This window comes from Narcine bancroftii, unplaced genomic scaffold (genome assembly GCF_036971445.1).
Source record: "Narcine bancroftii isolate sNarBan1 unplaced genomic scaffold, sNarBan1.hap1 Scaffold_310, whole genome shotgun sequence".
NCBI lineage: Eukaryota > Metazoa > Chordata > Chondrichthyes > Torpediniformes > Narcinidae > Narcine > Narcine bancroftii.
In genome coordinates this window covers 34,556-56,541 of record NW_027212048.1, presented here as the reverse complement: position 1 = coordinate 56,541, position 21,986 = coordinate 34,556, and the positions used below count along the sequence as shown (strand labels likewise).

Sequence of the window (21,986 nt, the reverse complement as noted above, 5' to 3'; positions counted from 1 at the left end):
TAAACATTTTCCCCACTGTTGATCTGATGCCACAGCATCTGCTGTAGTTTATTGTACATCACTGTTAAACCAACTAACGACTGCTGTGAACCCGGTCACACAGTATTTTCCTCATTCTTCCGTATAGCAACATTAAACCTTCTCCCCTCTGTGAACCCGGTGTAACAGTATCTGGCTCAATCTGCCGTACATCACCATTAAACCTTCTCCCAACTTTGAACCTGTTGTCACAGCATTAGCCACAGTTTATCGCACATCTGTTTTAAACCTTCTCTCTTCTGTGAACTAATTTTCATGGTATCTGCCAAAGTTTACCATACATCACTGTTAAACCTTCTCACTACTGTGAATGCCGTGACACTGTATCTGCCCCAGTTTAACGTACATCACTTTTAAACCTTCTCCCCACTCTGAACCCAATCTCACAGTATCTGCCACAGTCTCCCTTGTATCAGAACTAAACCTTCTCCCCACTGTGAACCTGTGTCATGCTTTGTGCCGGAGTTCGTTGTACATTGCTGTTAAAACTTCTCCCCACTCTGAACCTGGTGTCACAGTATCCACCTCAATATAACTTATATCACCCATAGACCTTCTCCCCACTGTGAACCCGGTGAAATAATATCTGCCTCAGTCTTTTGAAAATCACCATTATAATTTCTCCCCACTGTTAAATCTGTGTCTCTGTATCTGCAACATTGTTTAGCGTGTCACCTTTAAACCTCTTCCGCACTGTGAACCTGGTATCACACTACCTGCCACAGTTCATTGAACCTGAATGTTAAACCTTCTCACTAATGTGAACCCGGTTTCACAGTATCCGTCTCAGTCTCCCATCCCCTCTGTGAATTCGGTATAACAGTATATGCCAGAGTTTATTATACATCACTGATAAACCTCCCCACTGTGAACCGGGTGTCATAATATCTGTCTCCATGCACTGTACATCACCATTAAAGCTTCCCCCCACTGTGAACTGAGTGAAACATTTTCTGACACATTTTATCATACAACACTGTTAATCCTCTCATTGCTATATAACCATAAAACCATATACAGCACAAAACAGGCCAGTTTGGCCCCATTAGTTCGTGCCGGAACAAATCCCCACCCTCCAAGTTCCACTGACCAGCACCTGGTCCATACCCCTCCAATCCTCTCCCCTCCATGTAATTATCCAGTCTTCTTCTTCTTCTTTGGCTTGGCTTCGCGGACGAAGATTTATGGAGGGGGTAAAAGTTCACGTCAGCTGCAGGCTCGTTTGTGGCTGACAAGTCCGATGCGGGACAGGCAGACACGGTTGCAGCGGCTGCAAGGGAAAATTGGTTGGTTGGGGTTGGGTGTTGGGTTTTTCCTCCTTTGCCTTTTGTCAGTGAGGTGGGCTCTGCGGTCTTCTTCAAAGGAGGTTGCTGCCCGCCAAACTGTGAGGTGCCAAAATGCACGGTTTGAGGCGATATCAGCCCACTGGCGGTGGTCAATGTGGCAGTCTTACATTAAATGTAAATAACGTCCCTGCTTCAATCACCTCCGCCGGAAGCTTATTCCACATCCCAACCACCCTTTGTGTCACAAAATTTCCCCTCGTGTTCTCCTTATAATTTTCGCCCTTCAACTCAAACCATGACCTTTGAATATCCCCCACTCTTAACTGAAAAAGCCTATCCACGTTGACACTGTCCCTTTTAAAATCTTGAACACCTACATCAAATCCCCCCTTAATCTTCTACGCTCCAGAGAAAAAAGCCCCAGCCTGCTCAACTTTTCTCTGTAACTCAAACCCTGACATCCTGTCAACATTCTCGTGAACCTTCTCTGCACTCTCTCTATTTTGTTTATATCTTTCATATAATTTGGTGACCAAAACTGGACACAGTACTCCAAATTTGGCCTCACCAATGCCTTGTACAATTTCATCATAACCTCCCTGCTCTTGAATTCAATACTCCGATTTATGAAGGCCAACATTCCAAATGCCTTCTTCACCAAACCATCTACCTGAGTATCAGCCTTGAGGGTACTATTTACCATAACTCCCAAATCCCTTTGTTGCTCTGCTCTCCTCAATTGTCTACCATTCAATGTATATGACATATTTAGATTTGCCTTTCCAAAATGCAACACTTCACACTTATCCGTATTAAATTCCATCAGCCATTTCTCAGCCCACTCCTCTAGCTTTCCTATATCTCTTTTTAAGCTATGGTAATCTTCTTCATTGTCCACAATACCACCAATCTTTGTATCATCTGCAAACTTACTTATCCACTTCACCACCCCTTCTTCCAGATCGTTAATATATAGAACAACCAATAGTGGACCCAGGACTGATCCCTGAGGAACTCCACTAGTCACTGGCCTCCAATTTGACAAACAATTTTCTACCACGACTCTCTGACACCTCCCATCCAACCATTGCTGAATCCATTTCACTACCTCCTTATTTATACCTAATGCCTCTACCTTTTTACCTAACCTCCTATGGGGAACTTTGTCAAAAGCTTGACCAAAGACTAAATAGACACATCCACAGTCTTCCTTTTATCAATCTTTTTTGTAACCCCCTAGAAAAACTCTATAAGGTTTGTTAAGCATGATCTACCCCTGACAAAACCATGCTGACTACTACCGATCAATCCCTGTTCTTCCAAATATTTGGAAATGCCATCCCTCAGAACACTTTCCATTAACTTCCCCACCACAGACATCAGACTCACATGTCTATAATTTCCAGGCTTACATTTGGACTCTTTCTTAAACAGCGGAACAACATGAGCCACCCACCCTCCAATCCTCTGGCATTACCCCCATGACCAGTGACATCCTAAATATCTCTGTTAATGGCCCCACTATCTGTACACTAGCCTCCCTGAGTGTCCTTGGGAATACTTTGTCCAGACCCAGAGATTTGTCCACCTTTATCTTTTTTAACATTGCCATCACTACCTCCTCGGTTATCCTTATATGATTCATGACCTCCCCACTATTTTTCTTTACTTCAACTGGTACAATATTTTTTTCCCTAGTGAATACCGAGGAAAAGAAATCATTTAAAATTTCCCCCTTCTCCTCTGACTTCTAACATAGCCTACCCTCACTATCTAAAGGGGTCCAATTCTATCCCTCACTAATCTTTTACTTTTAATGTACCTATAGAAACCCTTTGGATTTATTTTTACTCTGTCTGCCAAAGCCTCTTTGTGCCTCTTTTTGGCCTTTCTAATTTCTTTCTGAAGATTTTTTCTACACTCCTTGTAGTCCTCTTTCAATTTCTCATCACCCTGCTGTTTATACCTCTTGTACACCTCCCTCTTTCTCCTAACCAAATTTCTAATATTCCTCGAAAACCAAGGGCTCCCTATGACTTCCAGCCTTTCCTTTGATCCTCACTGGGACACATCTACTCTGTACTCTCAAAATTTCTTCTTTGAATATTCTCCATTTTTCATTTACTTCCTTTCCTGAAAAAATCATGTCCCAGTCAATACTCCCCAAATCCATTCTTATTCCTTTGAAATTTGCTTTTCTCCAATCCAGAACCTCAACTTTAGGCCCTTCTTTGCTCTTCCCTAAAACTACCCTAAAATTAATAGAGTTGTGATCACTAGACTCAATTTGTTCTCTAACATTAACCTCAGACACCTGACCTATCTCGTTCCCTAACCGGAGATCCAGTATTACACCGTCCTGAGTCGGTTTCTCTACGTATTGATTAAAAAAACTATCTTGTACACATTTGACAAACTCTAGCCCTTCCAGCCTCTTACTGTATGGGTATCCCAATCAATGTGAGGGAAGTTAAAATCTCCCATGATCACTACCTTATGTTTATTACACATATATGCTATCTCCATACAAATATGTTCCTCCAATTTTCTTGTCCCATTTGGTGGTCTATAATACACTCCTATTCGTGCCCTCATGCCTCCTCCACCCCTCTATTCCACCCAAACAGCCTCACTGGACGATCCCTCCAAACCATCCTGCCACCTCACAGCAGTAATGTCCTCCTTCACAAGTAGAGCAACTCCTCCCCCTTTTTACCCCCTGTTCTATCACATCTAAAACATTTGTATTCTGGAATATTGAGTTGCCAGTCCTGTCCCTCCCATAACCAGGTCTCACTAATTGCCACCACATCATAATTCCAAGTGCCAATCCAGGCTCTAAGCTCGTCTACCTTGTCACTCTGCTTTTTGCATTGAATGACATGCATTTCAGTATCTGTCTCAGCCCACTGTACAACAACATTAAACCTTCTCCCCACTGTGAAACTGATGTCACAGTATCTGACACAGTTTATTGGACATCAGTATTAAACATTCTCACTACTGTGAAACAGGTATCACTGTATCTGCAACATTGAATCGTGTATCACTGTTAAACCTCCATCCCACTGTGAACCTGGTGTCAAATTATCTGTCTCAGTCTACTGTACATCACCGTTGATCTATCTCTCAACTCTGAATCCATTGTCACAGTATTTGCCACATTATATCATACATCACCATGAAATCTTTTTCCCCACTGTTGACCTGATGCCACACCATCTGCTGTAGTTTATTGTACATCACTGTTAAACCTTCTAACTACTGCTGTGAACCCGGTCACACAGTATCTTCCTCATTCCTCCGTTTATCACCGTTAAACCTTCTCCCCACTGTGAACCCGGTGTAACAGTATCTTCCTCAGTCTGCCGTACAGCGCTGTTAAACATTCTCACCTCCATTAACCTTGTGTCTCAGTATTTGCCACAGTTTATCTTATATCACCGTGAAACCTTATTCCCACTGGAAACCTGTTGTCAGATTTTCTGCCCCAGTTCAACATACATCAAATATAAACCTTCTCCCCACTGAGAACCCGTTGTAACTGTGTCTGCCTCAGTCTGCGGTACATCACCATTAAACCTTCTCCCAACTGATAACCTGGTGTCACAGTATCAGCCAGAGTTAATCGTGCATCAATATTAAACCGTTTCACTTCAGTGAACTCATTTTCCTGGTATCTGCCAACATTTACCAAACATCACTGATAAACCTTCTCACTACTGTGAACCCTGTGTCATAGAATCAGTCTCAATCTACCGAAAATCACTGTTAAACCTTCTCCCTAATGTGAACCCACTGTCACAGAATCTGCCTAATTCTACCATACATTAATGTTAAACCTTCTACCTACTGTGAAACCGGTATCACTGTATCTGCAAAATTGAATCGCATATCACCATTAAACCCCCTTCCCACTGTGAACCTGGTGTCACAGTATCTGCCCCAGTTTATCTTACATCACTGATAAACCTTCTCCCGACTGTGAACCCGGTGTCACAGTATCTGCCCCAGTTTTTCTTACATCACTGATAAACCTTCTCCCCACTGTGAACCTGGTTTCACAATATCTGACACAGTTTATCGTACATTAGTGTTAAACCTTCTCACTGCTGTTAACCCAGTGTCACAGTGTTTGTGACAGTTTTTCGTACATCTCCGTGAAACATTCTCCCCACTGTGAAGCTGAGGTCAGATTACCTGCCTCAGTCTGCCAGATACAGCACCGATTGCTCTCAGCCAAAGGTGCTGTAGTTGAGTTCGGGTGGCCAGAGGTATCTGCTCAAGAAGGCCAGGGGCTGCCATTGCCCTTCAATGAATTGCTCCAGTGCGCCCCCTACTGCTGTGCTGGAAGCATCTACTGTGAGAGTGGTGGGTGTCTCTGGCCTGGCGTGTACCAGAAGGGTGGTGTTGGCCAGTGAGTCCTTGGCCCTCTGGAACACCTCCTGGATGTCTCTGGATGCTCTGCTCAGTGGACCACCCCACAGTATCCCATCAAGCCTAGAGTCTCTGTGTCAGCAATTCTCTGCTGACCACTGGCTGATGGCTTTGTGGTCAAATGTGTTTGTCTATGAAACCATTCCCAGGAAGGTGAAGGGGCAAAGTCTTGCTGACTGGGACATTGAGTGGCACCCGGGCCAGACCAATCTTTTGCAACACCTGAGCCAGGTAGAACCTCAGCACATAGCGCCATTTGGTGCCCTTGCACTTTGGTTCCATGCACAGCCACACACAATGATGGCCATGCTGGTTACACCCTTGCCCCCATTGATTGACCATGTACATGGACCCCCACATGAATAGGAAAACTGTTTTGAGAATTGCCAGGGTGGAGGTGTGGGGATGCCCCACATGTAGCAGTACCGAGAGTTCCTTGTACCTTGCAACTGATCATCAGGTTTTATCTGATTGACAGAGTTGGGCATCTTTGTGGTTCTCCCTGTCTCCTGGAGCTGGGGGTCTCTGTACTGCTCCCCATCTCCTTGAGTTGGTGCATTGTTCTCCACCAGCCCCACAAGACAACCAAGACCCTTGGATGGAGGGCAGAGGTGCAGAGAGATCAGTGAGAACATGGGTAGTTTCAACAGTGTGGGGACCATCCAGGTGCCTGATAGCAGGAGGAAACCAAGGGGAAGGCGAATGCAGGACATTTATTCGCAAGACATTGCGAGAGAGTGGATTCCTCGAACTCCTGAGGGGAGAAGGTGCTGATCGATCCATTGGTTTAGCTGGGCCAGGGTCTTGATATGGCAGCTGACTGGAATTGTCAGCGGGATACTGAGACTTGGGAGAGGAGGGGAAGGAGGGTGCAGTAGTGTTCTGACGAGAGAGTGCTGAGGGAGATGCAACATGGGTGGAAACTCAAGGCAAGGGACCCCTGATTGTTTGCAGGGATGGGATTTGTAAATAGACTCATAGATATCCAGCACAGAGCATCTTTGTCCCCCTGCCATCAGGAAGGAGATATGGAATAAAAGCAGGACAGCCAGGCAGCTTCTTACACAGGCCATGAGATTGACAAGGCAACATGAACTGGATGGGAGCAAAGAATAAAAACGGGGAGAGGAATATGGACTGAATACAACAACTCAGCCAGCAGGAGAGAGGGGCCGAAGAGCCTAATTCTGTGTTGTCTATCTGGACCAGCCTTTTGCATTCTAGCTTTAAAAAACCCAACCATTTTTAAATTTAATAATAATGGTACAGAATGAATCAAGAGACAAGATATCTGTCCAGCAGCGAACATCTAAGGCACTTCCTGAAACGGAGGCTCTGAAACCACAGGGAGGTTCTGGCCGGAATGAGGCCCGACTTCTGCTAGAAGGAGGAGAAAAGAAGCAGGGATAATGTGGGGAAAGGGGTGGGGAGGGGAAGGGGTAGGGATGGCTTCCTCCGTTTACCTCTCCTTACCTCCACCCCGTTCCCTGTCTTGCGTAAACTTGTACTTCTCACTTTGTTCGTTTGAGATTGGTCACAGTGTTTGAGCTACCGAAATAAAATAGACACCCACACCGAGAGCAGTTCAGTTTAAACAAATGTTTATTACAAATTCAAAAGCTGATTTCAAACTAAATTATGCAAGCCCTTCCCAATTATACTTATCAACGCCTGGACTGGTCCCAACTGCCGAAGCGAGGCAACGACTGCACACTTGTCGTAGGTTGTCGGTCGCCGGTAGCAGCTTCTCCACCTCCCTCGACTGGGACGTTAGCTGGACTCCAGAAATTCTTCTTCTTGCTGACGGATGTTGCCACTTCTCAGAGAGTCTCAAACTTCAGCAGCGGGACCATAGCTTATATTACCCGAAAACTGCTTACCCAAGCATCTATTCCCAGCACAGTAAGAAAGATAAGCGAGTAAGCTAGCATGTTAGGCTTCGATTGAATAACATAATTCTCAGCTTATCACTTTGAATACAATGGTTATTTTGCATCAAGGCAAGGCCTCTGACAGTCTGTGACCAAAACAAGCAGGAAGATTAAATGTTCTTGGTACACAGATGTCCTTTTGTCAGATAACTGCATCTCTGGCCCCTTGGTGGAATTTAGCTTATGTCTGCTGATTGTAAAAAACAAGCAGGTTCTCAGCCTTGCAGAAGCAAAGTCTGCAAAAGTATAAAACATGGTTTAAATCTTCCATTACATTCCCCTCCCCCTTTCCTTCCCCCGCTCGCCTCCCGGTTCCCCTCCCCCTTCCCATTCCCCTACTCCTAACCTTAACCCCTAACAAACCTTAACCTTAACACTACCGATACCCCCTATCACTACTCTTCGTCCCCTAACTCTACCCCTACTCCGTCCCCTAACTCTATCTCTACCCCTATGCCGTCCCCTAACCCCAACCCTAATCCAACCCACCTTCTCCTAACCCTCACCCTACCACTACCTCCTACTCCCTTCCCCTAAACCCAACACAAACCCACATCCCCGAACTCTAAATCTCACCCTTAACCTACACCTAATCCGAGCCCATGTCTCCTAACCCTAACCATAATGCTACCTCTATCCCAGCCCTCTCTAACTCTAACTCTACCCACCTTCCCCAACCCAAACGTAAACCCTACCCCTATCCCCTACACCTATCCCCTACACCTATCCCCTTCCCCTAACCATACCCCTCACCCATACCCACACCCCCAACACTACCCCTTACTCTTACCCTTACCCCCTTCCATTACCCCCTTTCTCCTACCCCCTTCCCCTACCCCTCCTTCCCCTAGATTAAGGTTGGAAGGGGAAAGGGGAGGGGGAAGGGGGAGGGGGAAGGGGAGGTGAAGGGAGGAGGGCTGGGGTTAGGGCAGAGGTGTGAGGGAAGGGCAAGGTGAGCGGGAGGGGGTTGGGATCGAGGAAGGGTAGGGGAGAAGGGGGGGTGGGTGAAGGGACATGGAAGATGCAGGGAATGGGGTTGGCAGGGCCAGAGGGAGAAGAAGGGGGAGGAATTCAGGACATCATGATGTTATCTGACCTCTGATCAGCTGGGATACGAGGTTCTTCTGGACTTGTGTCTTGTCTCTGAGATCGCTCCTTCTCCTGGGAAGAGAAATATGGGTGATAGAGATGCTGTCTGCAAAGCCTGATCACGATGACTTTGGAGGGTCCCAACTCTTCCCCTATCACCCCCCTCCCTACCCCTGCACACTAGGGCCTTCCCCCTTCCTCTGCTTTACCTGAGGAAGTGTGTTTTGGAGAAAACCACGATCTATCTCTGCAGAGCTCAAAGCACCGTGTCTCCATCAGGCAACACCCTGGTTCACCACGACATGGCAGCAAATGCTGGACAAATCATAGATGGATTGGTTGAATCCCTTCAGCTGACCCATATGAACCTACCCCACAACGATATTACCCTTTCCTCCCTCACACCAGTACCTTCTGTTTTTCATTTATTCCTGACCCCATATTAAAATCATTTTCATGCCTTTTATGGACCAGCCTCCACTACTACCCCTGGCAATGCATTCCAGGCACCCACTATTTTCTGTGTGAATAAAATATACCCCTCACATCTTGACTAAAGTTCCCTCCCTATTTAGACGTCCTCTGGTATTCTCGCTCCAGGAATGCAAACAATATTCCAAGTGTGGTCTGACTTGAATTTTATACGTCTGCAACGTTACCTCTCAGTTCTTGAACTCAATCCCCTGACTCCTGAAGGCCAGCACACAATACACCATCTTAAACTCCCACTCAATTTTCATAGCAACATTGAGCGATTAATGGAGCAGGATCTAAATATTTCTCTGTCCTGCACACTGTTCATAATCCTGTCACTAACCAAGTGCTCTGCCCTCACGTTCTTGTAATCCGCATTCAATAAAGAAATTGGTCTATATGAAGCTACTTTTATGGGTATCCAACCTTCTTTGGAATAACTGTTATTCGTGCCCTTGAAAATTACTCTGGAAATAAACCTGGACCAGTTGCTTATTTAAGTACATCTGTATTTACAGGATTGAACTCCATCTGCCAATTATCTGAAAACTGGATGACCTATGACAACCTTCTACACTGTCTTCAACATCTCTACCTCTGTGTCATCCCCTGACGTACCCACCCTTTCACTCCCATCATCATTCATAAAAATCACAAAGAGCAGGGGTCCCAGAGCAGATCCCTTTGGAGAGCCACTAGTCATTGTTCCATCTACTACTACCCTCTGTTTACTGCAGATAAGCCAATTCTGAATCCACACAGCCAAGGCTCCATGGATCCCATGCCTCCTGACATTCTAAATGAGGCCACTGTGAGGACCTTGTCAAGCACCTTACTAAAATCCACATGCAGCGCATACACACCTTTACCTTCATCTATTTCCTTTGACATCTCCTCGAAATACTCAATTTGACTCGTGATGCAGGACCTGCTCCTCAGAAAACTATCCATGAGTTTCCCCAGCATGTTTGTGCATTGCCCTCGGACCCAGCATCTGCAGACTTCCTGGCCAGTCCCTCCCTTACCCCTTCCCAGAGCTTCCGCATCCATTACAACATCAAACATTGCTGCCCAGTACAGGCCCTTTGGCCCATAAAGGCTGGACTGACCTTTGTAAACGTTCTCCACAACCAACTAACCCTTACCCGTACCACACCCATAACTATGGGTGGATAAAATATCCAATTAACTTCTTTCTGAAATAATGCATCATGAATTTTATGTTGATTCCAATTTTGAATAACTTTTCATAATTCTAGTTGAGCTCCTGTAAAGTTAGATCCATTATCAGAACATAATTCTTTGACTTGACCAGGTCTAAGAATAAAACGCTAAAGAACATTAATAAAAGAGTCTCTGTCAAGCAATGACGCTACTTCAAAATGAATTGCTCTCATAGTCAAACACGTGAAAATAACTCCATATCGTTTTTCAACACTTCGTCCTCACTTTACTTGCAAAGGACCAAAATAATCAACTTCCACGGATGTAAATGGGAATTCATCAGGTGAAACTCTGTCCTGTGGTAAATCTGCCATTTGTTGTTGTCTAGGTTTTCATTATCTCTGTCAGTCACAAAGAGATGAAACTTCATGATTTCATTATTAATATATTTAAGCACTGATGGGTAGACGTGTGGTTCCACCCTTCCCCAGTTAGACTATTAAATGCTTGATTTTAAAAGTTGTAAAAGTGGTTAAAAATACTGTTTATAGACTTTGGAATAGTGGAGGATCGAAATGGCTGCAAATGTGAAAAAATCGAAAACTCAGTTACAGAAGAAATTACCTTACAAAGTGTTGAAGAATCGAGGCCTAGTTCAAGTTGAAGCAACGGAGTTGTCAACTGGAGTCCCCAAGTCTCAGAGGACTCCTGCCCGGCTAAGTATCTCGTCGGTACCACTTGCGCTATCGCAGGATGGCGCCAGCTCAGTGATGTGTTCAGCGGTTTCGACTCATGCACTCGTGAGGGCGGGCCAGCAGAACACAGGCGTGAGGGCGGGCCAGCTGAGCGAGGACAGGCCCGTGAGCCTGCAGCATTGCCTGGTGGTCAGGAGAGGTACAGTGTAGCATCAGAAGACGCACCTGCGCAGTCGGTGGCCCTACCAGGCATGCACAGTGCGTCGAGGGTCCACAAACCTTTGGAGAAGGTGTGGGCTGTGGGGGAGCCTGAGCGACGGTGAACTGACGAGGTCGGCACACTGTTGTCGGGTGTCCAGACCTGCAGCAGCACTGGAAGAGGACCTATTGCTATGGAGGAAGAGGATGCTCAACTTCATTAGAACTTGAAGAACTGGGGACTGAGGCAAAAGAAGGTCGGCCTCAAATGGAGGTTATGGATCCTGGACTGGATTCTGTGTTTCCAATTCTGGAAGGGATTGCTCAGCTCATGGAAGTTATGTCAAATATGTCAATGCAGATGACTCATCAGATGACTCAAGGATTTTTGGAAATGAAAACTCAAATGAACACTGTGTGTGAAGAAATAACTTTCATGAAGCAAGATATTAATGTAGTTAAGAGTGATGTTACGAGATGGACACGATCAGTGGATACTGTGCAAGATCATTTTAAAAAGATTGTGGAGGCTTTTTTGAATGCAAGAGTCAAGTGGAGCGTAATAGAGATAAAATGGAAATAGTGGAAGATCCTTTTGTAGATTGGGGGATTCAGAAGAAGGAATTATTGAAGTTTGACATTAGAAAACCAAAGTCGTAGAAATAATGTTAAGATAGTAGGTCTTCCGGAAGATATGGAAGGTTCGGATCCGGAGAAGATTTTGAAGAAATGGAACCCAGAAGTGTAGGGCAGGTAATTCATTCCGGATGGACTGGAATTAGATCGAGCAAACAGAGCGTTAAGGAAGAAACCGTTTCCAGGCCAATTACCACGAGCAGTTTTGATTCGCTGTTTTAAATATCAAGACAGAGAGGTGATCCTTCGATTGGTGGTGCAGAAAACACGGCAAAATCAGGATCCACTGATGGTTCAAAATAATAGGGTTTGTTTAATGCAGATCTGAGTCAAGAAATTATCAGAAGAGAACGAGAATTTAATTCAGCCTAAGAAGTATTGTGGCGAAAGGGATATAAATTTGCTTTTAGTTATGCGGCAGTATTGAAAGATTTTTATCGGAATTTTCAATCTCAGTTTTTTGAAAATGACCACGATGCTTTAATATTTGCAAATTCATTGCCAGATGTACGAGGAAATGGGCGATCTTCACCATTGTCACCGAAAGGAAGGGTCAATGGGAATGGAAATGGGAAGATTGGAAAATATGGAAAGAATGGGAAAAAAGTTGAATTGACGCAAAGTCTTCTCGATATTGATGATCCGGAACAATCATTGGGATTGGAATCACTGGGTTGAATGTTTTTGTTTCAGGACTTTGTAAAAGTCTGACTGGGGATGGGTGACACTGAGTCCTTTAGTCACCTGCCACTTGTGGACTTTACCACACCCAGATTTTTAGGGGACTGCTACTTTTGAGCAACTTGTTTTGGGATTGATTTTTCTCTATTTTTGGAATTTTTTAAATAGGTGGGATTCAATACAGTGAGACTTAGAAGGGGAGTATTATTTTATAGTGGGATTCACATTTGTGAGAAGGTTTAACAGTGATATACTATGAACTGTGTCAGATACTGTGACACCAGGTTGACAGTGGGGAGAAGGTTTAACAGTAATGTACGATAAACTGTGAGATACAGTGACACCCATTCACAGATGTGTAAAGGTTTAATGATGATGTATGGTAGACTGATAAGAGATACTGAGACAATGGGTTCACAACATTAACAAGGTTTAACAGTAATGTACGATAAACTGTGTGAGATACTGTGACACCAGGTTCACAATTTGAATAAGATTTAACGGTGAAGTAAAATAAACTGTGACAGATACTATGACACCATGTTCACAATGGGAATAAGGTTTAACGCTGATGTAAAATAAAATGTGGCAGGCAAAGTGACACCAGATTCACAGTGGAGAGAGGTTTCATGCTGATGTGTGGACGAATGAGATCGTTACTGTGACATTGGCTTCACAGCAGTGAGAAGGTTTAACAGTAATGTACAATAAACTGTGTCAGATACTGTGACACCAGGTTCACAGTGGGGAGAAAGTTTAACGAGATGTACGATAAACTGTGTCAGATACTGTGACACCCATTCACAGATGTGTAGAGGTTTAACGATGATGTATGGTCGACTGATAAGAGATACTGAGACAATGGGTTCACAACATTAACAAGGTTTAACAGTAATGTACGATAAACTGTGTGAGATACTGTGACACCAGGTTCACAATTTGAATAAGATTTAACGGTGAAGTAAAATAAACTGTGACAGATACTATGACACCATGTTCACAATGGGAATAAGGTTTAACGCTGATGTAAAATAAAATGTGGCAGGCAAAGTGACACCAGATTCACAGTGGAGAGAGGTTTAATGCTGATGTGTGGACGAATGAGATCGTTACTGTGACATTGGCTTCACAGCAGTGAGAAGGTTTAACAGTAATGTACAATAAACTGTGTCAGATACTGTGACACCAGGTTCACAGTGGGGAGAAAGTTTAACGAGATGTACGATAAACTGTGTCAGATACTGTGACACCCATTCACAGATGTGTAAAGGTTTAACGATGATGTATGGTCGACTGATAAGAGATACTGAGACAATGGGTTCACAACATTAACAAGGTTTAACAGTAATGTACGATAAACTGTGTGAGATACTGTGACACCAGGTTCACAATTTGAATAAGATTTAATGGTGAAGTAAAATAAACTGTGACAGATACTATGACACCATGTTCACAATGGGAATAAGGTTTAACGCTGATGTAAAATAAAATGTGGCAGGCAAAGTGACACCAGATTCACAGTGGAGAGAGGTTTAATGCTGATGTGTGGACGAATGAGATCGTTACTGTGACATTGGCTTCACAGCAGTGAGAAGGTTTAACAATAATGTACAATAAACTGTGTCAGATACTGTGACACCAGGTTCATGGTGGGGAGAAAGTTTAACGAGATGTACGATAAACTGTGTCAGATACTGTGACACCAGGTTTACAGTGGGGAGAATGTTTAACAGTAATGTACGATAAAATGTGTGAGATACTGTGACACCAGGTTCACAGTGGGGAGAATGTTTAACAGTCATGTACGATAAACTGTGTCAGATACAGTGACACCAGGTTCACAGTGGGGAGAAGGTTTAACAGTAATGTACGATAAACTGTGTCAAATACAGTGACACCAGGTTCACAGAGGGGAGAAGGTTTAACAGTCAAGTACGATAAACTGTCAGATACAGTGACACCAGGTGCACAGTGGGGAGAATGTTTAACAGTAATGTACGATAAACTGTGTCAGATACAGTGACACCTGGTTCACATGGGGAGAATGTTTAACAGTAATGTACGATAAACTGTGTCAGATACAGTGACACCAGGTTCACAGTGGGGAGAAGGTTTAACAGTCATGTACGATAAACTGTGTCAGATACAGTGACACCAGGTTCACAGTGGGGAGAATGTTTAACAGTAATGTACAATAAACTGTGTCAGATACAGTGACACCAGGTTCACAGTGGGGAGAATGTTTAACAGTAATGTACGATAAACTGTGTCAGATATTGTGACACCTGGTTCACATGGGGAGAAGGTTTAACGGTGATGTACGGTATGTTGAGGTAGATAACGTGACACCAGGTTCACAGTGGGGAGAAGGTTTAACAGTAATGTACGATAAACTGTGTCAGATACTGTGACACCAGGTTCACATTGCGGAGAATGTTTAACAGTAATATACGATAAACTGTGTCAGATACTGTGACACCAGGTTCACATGGGGAGAAGGTTTAACGGTGATATACGGTAGACTGAGGCAGATACTGTGACACCAGGTTAACGTTGTGGAGAAGGTTTAACGGTGATATAATGTAAATTGAGATATATACCATGACACCATGTTCACAGTGGGGAGAAGGTTTAACGTTGATGGACGGTAGACTGAGGCAGATTCTATTACACCAGGTTCACAGGGGGAGAAAGTTTAACGTTGATCTACGATAGACTGAGGCAGAAACTTTGAGACAGGATTCACATTCTTGAGAAGTTTAACATTGATGTACGATTAACAGTGTCAGATACTTTGACATCAGGTTCATATTGGGGAGAAGGTTTAACGGTGATGTATGGTAGAGGGAGGCAGATACTGTGACACCAAGCTCATTGTATTGTTCATTTATCTTAATTACAACATCTAATTTATATCTCCATTTTTTTGTGACAACTTCCAAACATTCCATAAACTTCTATTCTAATCAGATTTTGTTCATTTAAATAGGTCACCACTAAAAGCCCAAATCGTTAAGTCTCTTAAGTACACAGCACAAAATTAAATTCTTTACCTGGGTTTGGTTCAACGGCACTTCAGTCTCCTTCATTAATTTTTCAGACCCTCATTTTGTGCTTTATGCTTTGCCCAGCCGATTCACCAAATGGGCATCCAACTCTATCTTCTCAGCTTGACCCAACGTCTCCTCTGTAAACTTAAGCAAACCAAGAAGACTAAAGTTAAAATTTTCACATTGGCATTTTTAAACACAAAAATGATGCTACGATTTGCAATTTCACATCAAAATCCCACTTGCTAAACTTGCAAGCAACTGAATCGCATCCTACAGCTGGAAAATTGCAAGAGAACTGCTTGGTTGAAGCAAAGATTCCACCCAGTCACCCCATTAAAGGCCTCCAAGTTAACAACAGATAGCAACCTGAAAGTTAAATTCAAAGATCTGTATCAGGAATATTAACGGGCTGTTAAAAAAAAATTATTTCTGTTATTGAAAGAAAACTCCTCAGAGAACAACAGGCTCTTGTTGAACAATTCCTATTGTATTCCTCAAAATGGTTTGAATCTTGATTTCAAGCAGAGTCATTTGGCGAAATTGTTGGTCCAGAACAAACCCTGCCCACACACTCCCTTAAATACCTGCAAAGTCGTGGCTCAGCTCTGCTCCATGCTAAATGTATCAAGCTTTTGTGAAGAGATAACGGACTTTAGATGCTGGTTCGTTGAGTCACAAAAACATTAATGATTCTCTGAACAACACACCTCTATCTGAAAATCAACAAGAACCTTCCCGAGTGGTAAATATCAACAAGACATAATATCATTTCACTGTTGTGTTTGTGTCGTTGGAGAATTCCCTTTCCATTCAATCAGAATTGGAGTTTTGGGTGCCGTATTTGAGAAAAGATGTGCTGGTGTTGGAGAAGGTCAGAGATGATTTACTGGAATTATATCAGGAATGAAAGGGTTAGTGTATGAGGAACAATTGTCGACTCTTCGACTGTACTAGTTGGAGTACAGAAGGATAAGGGGGACCTCAGAGGCATTTCAAATGCTGGAAGGCTTGCACAGAGTACATATGGCAAATATGTTTCCCATGGAAGGGGATTCTAGGACAGGAGAGCATAATTACAGGATATAAGGGTGTCAATTTAAAACAAATGTGGAAAAATTTATTTTGTCAGTGGGTCGTGAAACCGATGTGAGATCATTAAGGCAGAGATTGACAGTTATTTGATTAGTCAAGGAATCAAGGGGTATGGGGAGAAAGCTCGGGAGTGTGGGTGAGTGGAAGAATGGTGGAACAGACTCGACGGGCCTACTTCTGCTCCTATATCTTGTGATCTATATCCTGCTGGAGACCTAGACAACCCTCCTCTTGTATTGCATTCTTAGAAAAAAATTCTGCATTGTGGTTTTATGTCATGTGAACCCATTTCCGATTGAATCCCATGTTACAAATAACCCAATGGAAATTCTGCATTGAGAGGACTGCAGCTTCCTTATTTTAAAAATAGTTATGGAGCAGTTCAAATGAGATTTCTTGCTTCTTTTTTTGAAAGGGTTAAAATAGAATCAAATAAAATCGGAGAGGGAAAAGCAGAAGAATTTATATACAAGTGGGAATCAAAATTAATAGTTGGTGATAAAGATACACAATTGTTGAAACATTTGATTAATATATGGAATAAAATAAATGATGAAATTGGTGTAAGTGGATGTACATCACCCAGAATGGCTTTGATTCAAAATCCTCGTATCTTTTTCAAAGGATCATCAATTTCTGGATAGCGAGTTTTGTAAGGGGATTATAAATGTTGAAGATTGTCATGAAAGGTGTCAATTAATGCCATTTGAGCAACTGAGAAATAAATATCATATAACTCATTGCATTCTTTTTTGCTATTTCCAACTAAGAGCATATTTGAAGGGTAAGTTCGGACCAACCATATTGTACTGAAATAGAACTCCTTGTAAGAGGAATTGTTAAAAAAAATTATTTGATGATGTCCTCTTTATTACAAGTAGGAACTTTCAAATGAGGAGTTCATAAGTTGAGACAAAGGTGGGAAATGGATCTGAATAATTTAATTGATAGGCAAATATGGGGAGATCCATATAAGGATCTCAATGAAAGACATAAATTAGTTCAGTGTAATTGTTTTTACATCAGTCATGTAGCAGATGTCAACAAGGATTTTATCTGAAAGCTACACCTGGAGTCAAGTGACTCAGGCAGTTGGATTTGAAAAGCTCTACAGGAAGCTGATTTGGCAATAGAGATCACGTGATCCAGGGGAGTTGTATTAATTCACTTCAACCCAGCAGTCTGGAAGTATTGACTTGAGATCCACACTGCAGCAGTGAGGAAGGAATTCACAACTAGTTTTCCTTCTGCAGTTACTTCTTACACCAGAGAAATTGAATAGAATAAAATCAGAATTATCAGATCAATGTTTTAGGTGTGGTGAAGATGTCGCAACTTTCTTGCATTCAACTTATCTTTGTCCTAATGCAAGATCTTTTTGGGGAGAATTACAATATTAATGGAACAAGTTATCGGAGATTTTTTCCGCAGAATCTGATCTTATTTTATTAGGAAATATTGAAGGAACAAGGCCCAAATTAAATATATAAATATATCAATTGAAATTTGTTAAATTAACGTTAGTGGTGATGAGGAAATATATTGCACTTATTTGGAAATCAGATATATATATATATTTTTACAGATGCCAAGATGACATGCAAAAATTCAAAGTTGTATTCCTATGGAAAAAATTACATATTGATTGAGAAATATATACTCTATGCTTTTGCAAATTTGGCACCTGAATATTCAAATATCAGATTTCAATTTGTAATAATGCCCTTTCCATCCCTCTGGACATGTGCGATTCTCCTGTTAGTTACAATTTTGTTAGATTTCTTCGCCACTGTGAAATCTGGGAAAGTGGACGACTAGTACAGGGCACCAGAAAACAGGAAGACCACACCCCACCAACATCTCAGAAGCAGAGGATTCAATCCATGGGTCAGTGACCAAGGAAGCAGACCAGTGAGGGGTTCTGCAGCTGAAAGACCCACATAGGTGGCAGGCTGTTGGTGTCTTGAGGAGAGGAACCCACGCAGGCTGCGGGCTTCTGAACAAAGAAGTCAAGGAACTCACACCAGGCTGTGGAATGCTAGAGACTGGGTCAAAACTGGCTAAAAGTGTTTCAGGTATCAGACTTGGGAATTGAATAAGTGCTAAATTGTTCCTAATTATGTCAGAGGTTCCAAACTGGAGCTCACATTGCCAATGACTTGGATGGTCTGTGAGCATTGAAAGAGAATCCAGAGACCATCAGTGACTTGGCCCAGCATTTAGGGTGGTGGGGGTTGGGGAGCACTCAGTCTTTCTCTGACTGCAAGAGGCATTTCAGGCAATTTCTGCCAGAGGTGAGTCTGTCTGTCTTACAGCTGGAAAAAAGCAATTTTGTGTGATATGACACTTTTTAATTACATGACAGTAAATTGTCTCCTGAAATAGAGAGAGAGGTTCAAGTTTCAAACTATTACAAACTCCACTCACCAGATTATACCTCTTCCCACTTTTTTTTTGCAAGGACACCATTGATTTTATCACAGCTCTTCTGCTGCATCTGTCCTGTGACAGATTATATATTTTACATTGTATATAGATATGTTTTTGAAAGAGTTGGATTGGACGAGTCGTTTAGGTCACAAACATATACATCCACTTCACAAAACAGCTCTTATTTAAAATGCAAGAGCTTTGCTGAGACTGAGCCAAGAGCCTTTGCAAAGACAAAACAAGGAGACTTTTGCGAAAGAATTTCAAAAGGAGGTGTAAATGGAATATTGTTTTTAAAGCAACAGATGAATGGACTCAGAAGTTTGGGTCTGGTGCAATCATCTGGCTGGTACCAGTTTGCTGTTCTAAGAAGGTCATGTGGTTTTGCAAGCAGAGAGGAGAGACCAAATAGGCTTTTTCTAAAATTGAGAGAGAGAGAGAGAGAGAGAGAGAGAGAGAGAAATGGCAAGCTGGCATCTTGTTTTGAAGACGGTTTGTGAGTTCTCAGTTCAACCTGTTGAAAAACTTTGTTGTCCATACAAGAGGAAATGGCTGGCTAGAAATGATGTTTCACCTGAAATAAGGGAAACAAAAGGAAATCAATGGTGACCTGCAGAAGAGGTTATCATTTGCAAAACCCTGATGGGTCAAGTTTCTTTGGCAAGACACCAAAGTGGCTGATCAGAGGGAATCAGTCTTTGTGTGTCCAATGTGCATGAAATCCCTCTCTGAAACCAACAAGAGCCTTCCTGGAGGGTAAACATTTACTTCTAACCACCAGAGCTTGGTGAAAATTCATAAATGTTGAATTCTGTGCACAGTATAAGAATTGATAGATACCGGTGAACTTGGAGTCATGTCAAAGAACTTTATGCACATTAAATACACCTGCACTTAAAATTAGAAGGGGGTAATGGAAGGCTGTTAAATTAATAGAGATAAGTTAAAGTTTGATCCAGTTTGTTTTTCTGTTTAAAGAAAATTAAAACCAATGTTTGTTTAAGAACGAATGGTGTTATTGTTCAAAATCTGCCTGTGATTCTAAGTATTCTTGGACTGAATAGACATCTGGGCCAAATGGCTATTTAAAGACAATCTGTACATGATTGTACATCCTAGAGTACAATGACTACTTCTATCCACTAAAGATTGTTAAAGAGCAAGAATGGACAATACAATCACATAAAATTCCCATCCATACAGCACACGTATTAATACAAAAAACAATCACACCTCCTTATCGGTCAGGAAGTGCCTACACTTCCCAAGGAGGCTGAGGAGGTCAAGGCCAACGGCTCTCATCCTGAGATTTTACAGGAGCGCTGTTGAGTCTCCTGTCTGGCTGCACCATTTGATGATCTAGTTGCTGTAAAGCATCAGACAGGAATGATGCCGAGTTGTGAGGATCACTGGGCTCTCCCTTTTTCTGTAGATGACATTTACTAGGAGTGTTGTTCAAATTGGGCTCAAGGAATAGTGCAAAGACCATTTTGATCTAGTGAACAGCATCTTTAACCACGTCCATCATCAAAATCAGGACTTACAGGCTGGGGAATAGCTTCTTCCCACAGGCTGTTAGATGGATGAAAAGTATCCTGTAAGTGTGATAATCCTCCTAAATATTTATTTATGTAGCGGCTACTTCGATAGAGCTACTAAAGCAACACACACACACACACACACACACACACACACACACACACACACACACACACACACACACACACACACACACACACACACACACACACACACACACACACACACACACACACACACACACACCAGGTTAGTCAGGCTTCTTCTATTTACAGCATGTCCCGGGCTCCATGGGTCAAGGTGGGACATCATTATGAGTTTGCTGCCGATCCACGGGACCAGAGCTTTAAATTAAGCCCTGTGAGTGTCCCGCACCTTCCGGCAGGGGAAATCACAGATCAACGTGCTGTTCCTCGGGACGCAGCACCACGTGCATGCGGTCAATTAAATGGATGAGTACCCAGCTGTCTGCCTTATGATTTCATGTGCCCGCCAAAGAACCTTGCCCAGTCGGCCCGCTTCACAGCTGCTACAACCCCCAGAATCGTCACCAGAAAGAAAAACACCAGCTGCATGCACCTTAGGTGGACACCCTCATCGTCTGGGATGGGGGCACTGAATGGGTGAAGCGGGATCCACATGTGCAGTCTGTCCAAACTAAACAGCTGAGAATGTCCCCCAATGTCCAAAGTATACTAAAATCCATCCTTCTTCACCACGCGGAAAAGGCTCTCATACGGTCATTGTAACAGCACTCCTGTGTACTGTCTGCGCACAAAAACAAAATCAGCGTCCAGGAGTTGTGGGGCACATTCTGTTAAAGGGATCCAAGCCAGTGGGTAGGAAAAGCTTTGCTGATAGCGATACCATGTCGAAGCTGCTGAAGGATATTCAGATCAGAGTTGGTTGTGAAATGAATGTCCCATGAAACTGTAAGGACCGTACAATAAACCATCTCTGCGGACATTGCAAACATATCTTACTTTGGAGCTGTGAGCACTCCCAAAAGAACGCATGGCAACTCATCAACCTAATTGGGACCAGTGAGTCGGGCCTAAAAAGTGGACTTCAGTTGCCAGTGGGAACGTGGGTGAATTGTGTTCCGCGGACTGAATTAAGGTGGGAAAACCAAATCTAGCCATCCAGTTGACGATGAATGCTCTGGCCCTTGTCTCAGTGTCACTGGATGGCAACGGGACGGCCTCTGGCCAGCGCGTGAAATGTTCTACAACTGTTAGAATG

General features: G+C 43.0%; 1 long non-coding RNA gene across 2 annotated transcripts in view; it reads right to left on the bottom strand.

Moving 5' to 3' along the window:
* Positions 1–7,408: 7,408 nt before the first annotated feature.
* Positions 7,409–21,986, bottom strand: part of LOC138750956 (uncharacterized) — a 34,107-nt gene continuing 19,529 nt past the window's right edge. For both annotated transcript variants that reach the window (XR_011349637.1, XR_011349638.1), the window contains exons 3-5: positions 15,684–15,824; positions 8,790–8,854; positions 7,409–7,929 (exon numbers count right to left, since the gene is read on the bottom strand). This is a non-coding gene — a long non-coding RNA (uncharacterized lncRNA). The remainder of the gene's footprint in view (positions 7,930–8,789; positions 8,855–15,683; positions 15,825–21,986) is intronic.